This window comes from Eschrichtius robustus, chromosome 4 (genome assembly GCF_028021215.1).
Source record: "Eschrichtius robustus isolate mEscRob2 chromosome 4, mEscRob2.pri, whole genome shotgun sequence".
Classification (NCBI taxonomy): domain Eukaryota; kingdom Metazoa; phylum Chordata; class Mammalia; order Artiodactyla; family Eschrichtiidae; genus Eschrichtius; species Eschrichtius robustus.
The window spans coordinates 64,519,043-64,523,073 of record NC_090827.1 but is presented as its reverse complement, the minus strand read 5'-3'; positions in this window follow the sequence as shown (position 1 = coordinate 64,523,073).

Below are 4,031 nucleotides of genomic sequence, written 5' to 3'. Positions count from 1 at the left end.
GCAACCACTTTTCTGCTCAATGAATTTGACATTTTTTTTAGATTCCACATATAAGTGATACCATGCAGTATTTGTCTTTCTCTGTCTGACTTAGCATAACGCCCTCAAGGGCCATCCATGTTGTCACAAATGACAGGATTTCCTTCTTTCTCATGGTTTAATAAGATTTCATCACACAATAATGCATGTGTGTGTATATATATAAATAAATGTATACATATATATACATGTATGTATATATACATCTTCTTTATCCGTCCTTCCATTGATGGATAATATGTTAAATTTAAAAATAATGCAAACTGTATGTACAGTATAATTTTAATTATTGATTAATTGATTCAACAGTTTAATTATTTAGTGCCTGTATGTACCAGGCAGTATTCTAATAGTTGCTTGGAATAATTTAGTAAGTAATACAAAGATCCCTTTCCTTGAGGAGCTTACATTCTATATATTAGGTATCTGAAACAAAAGTAGATACAGCCAAACATAAGTCAAAGTTAGTTCTGGGCAATCTTTATTTTCATCTTTAAGCATTTTGGTAGTTCCATGTTTCAAAATCATATAAAAATAGATATTTTCCTCAAATATATTATCCACATGGTATCAAGATGAGTTAAAACTCCAAAAGTAATCTTTTCTTGAAAGATTTAAATTAAGCCCTCTTGGCAATTTCAACTTTATCTGTTTCCTTTTTTTTGACAGTGGCTTTTCTATGGCTAGAAATTTCCTCCTTTCCCCACTTTGTTCTCTAATCCTGAGGTGGATCTTGGACTCCCTCTGCTGGCCAGACAGCATAAACAGACGAAGACCAAACTGAGGAAAAACCTGGAAAATCACAAAGCACAGCAACTATTCCACACACTTGTCCCTCATTCGTTCAATCAAAAGACACTTACTGAACACCTATTATGTGCTAGACATCATCCTAGGTGCTGGAAATACAAAAGAAATAAGATATAATCCCTGTCCTTGAAACTGTCCTATACTTTTCTCCAGGAAATTACCAAGTCCCAGAAGATTCCTTGGGCCTAGGACTCAAGAAAAAACATCCACTCTGTCTAGAAAGGATGATTGGTATGTATTCATGCTGGGCTATGAAAATAACAAGTTTCTGTGAAAATCAGGGGAAACCTTTCTACAATACTCTCTGGAAGATACTCAGATATTTAAGCTTCAAATTGCCCTAGACTAAGACAGTCAGCATAAAGTAAGAGACCTAGACACAAGGGAGAAAAGTGACCCAAAACCATGAGCAGTCTGGGGTAAAAATGTGGTCAGCTGCCCCAAGAAAAGTCAGGTATGTTCTTGGTTCTTTCTTAAGACATGATTTCAAGATTTGAATCGTTGCAAGACTATAAAATTCCATGAAATGAAAATTCTAGAGATGCTCTATTCTTACCCCCTTCTTTTTTTTGTTTTTTTTTGTTTGTTTGTTTGTTTTTGGCTGCACTGCACGGCATGTGGGATCTTAGTTCCCTAACCAGGGATTGAACCCGTGCCCCCAGCATTGGAAGCACAGAGTCTTAACCTCTGGACTAGCAGGGAAGTCCCTTACCCCCTTCATTACATAACAAGTAGTTACCTATTTGATGTGGTAAGCAGACATGATATTCCAGGAATGACATCCCTTAAATAAACATTCCCTATAATTGATGTTTTAACCACAAATGGCCATGACAGACAGTTGGGATTTGGACTCTGCTTAAACATCTACTAGTGAGTCAATACAACTTGCAAACTCACTGTTTTTTTACCTAAGGGGTTTGATCCTTTTGAGCTAGAACAGTATAAAAATTACATGAAACATGAAAAACTAAAGAAGTGTGAATTTCAGAGTAAGTTAAGCCATTAGAACATTCCAGTAACTTCTCAAGACTTTGAATAAACTCTGCAGGCTTTGATTTAAAAGTCTCTACCAGTTGGCTCTACTGAACAGAAGGCGTCCTCACTCTCCTTCAAATCCACTATATTGCATTAGTTTTGCAGCAACTGAACTTAGCCTATGCCTTTTTCACTGCTGTATAGCAACAGAACCTTGTAATGGAGATGGGACAAACCTTTGGGGGTATTCTGACAATTTCTGCAGGCATTTTTTGCTGTCACGATGATTAAAGCTGCTATTGATGTGCAGTGGCAAAGGCCAGTGCTGCTAAATGCTCTGCAATACATGGGGAAGTGCCAAATGAGAAAGATTTGGTTCACATCTTGCATGCCTTTCGAATGTCCCATCAGACTTTCATGGAGTTAAATAAAACAATTTGTTTACCCAAGCCTAGGATCCAACTCTTTTTGAATGTTAATATACACAGAATATTTTAGGCCTGCACCTTCCTTTTAATCATGGAAAGAGTATGCTTTGTTTTTGCTTGAACTTTTCGGAGAGTTGTTAACCATTGTGGAAAATCAAGTCTCTAAAGGCAAGCACCATTCATGGCATTTGAGCCAATGGTCCACAGTGGTACCATCTATATTTATAGCTGCTGCTTGCCAATATTTTACAGTGGAGATTTTAGACACCATTAATGTTAATTGAGATACATGAAGTGCAAAGAGCTTACCATGTTTTATTAATAATTCTATCATTTTACTTTGGGGCATAATGGTTTCTTATTATGTATGTTATAAAAATTACAACTTGAAATTTCTTGAAATTGCCCATTGTTCTTCAATCTAACTTTCTTTTCAACCTTATAGACCCCAGAGATCTGCCACAAAATTTCTCTATTGTCCCTTGATTTACTATTTATTTTCTCAGTAGGTCTCTAATTCCCCATTGACTATCAAAGTATATGGTCTCCGTGGTCCCTTTGTGTATTCAAGACAGAATGTGTACCTCAACATGTGGTTTTAAAATAGAATTTGTTTACTGAACTATTCTGTCTCATCTCTGTCCCATGAAACACAAGAAATTATTTTGACACACACTTGTAAATAAGGTACAGGTCATTTGCAAGAAGATCACACTTCCTCATTTTCTCACTTCAACAGTCTGTAAGTTGTCTTGACATGTTATCCTTACTGCAGTTAAGGTTATTTCCCACTTTCTCTTATCATATATAGACAGTTCTAGTCTGTCATTACTTATCCTAACACTAGTTTTTATTCTAGTGTCTACTGTACCTCTGCTCTTTCATTTTCCTCTACTTCTTATTCAGCATGGTTTTTAATTTTACTTCTAAATTCTTAGTCATTACAAGTAGGTACAAACATCTGACTACCTCATTTTGGCTTCTTGTGTAGTCGTGCTCACGTGTTATATATTGGAATGCACACTGCTTATTATACTTTTCCTTCTCCTTTAAATTGCAGTAAGGATATTATATGTATATTTAATGTAATTTAGTTTTTAAATCACGTTTGCATGTAGGTTACAGAGTGAATTTAATTTCAGGAAAGGAAATATTTATGTAAAAAGAGGACTTCAGGTCTGAGGAGAAGAAAAAATGTACACAATTTGCCACCTCTACCCTCAGACACCTTGTCCCTCCTCTCCGCCCTGTGGTTCTATCTGCTCTTCAAGGTTCATTCAGAGAGCTTTGCAATTAGATTTTCGAAACTGCTCCTGCCTTTGAAGGTCTCTTCTTTGAAATCCTATGACTCTATTTACTATAAGTAGTTGAAATTTAGTCTCCTACTGACTTGAACTACCACTGCTGATCTTAAGTGTGTGTGCATTATTGCCTCCCCAACTGAAATGCAAGCTTCTGGAAAGCAAAATTATTTGCCAGGCTATATCCTCTATCACTATACTTTGCACAAAGATAGAACTCAGTAAATTCTGGCTGAGTAAATAAACCAACTTCTAAATTTTATATGATAGCATAGTTCTTGGCACATCCCTCCTGTCAGACCAAACTTTAATTAGTTCTATGTATGTCTGATTCTCTCACAAACTGTTAGAGAGGAAAGGGACCATGATTATTCAGCCTTGTAATCTCAGCGTCAGAGCCCACTGCCTAGTTCATAGAAATCACCCAGTGGGTGTTAACAAATGACCAGATGGATGCATTTAATTAAATCCATGA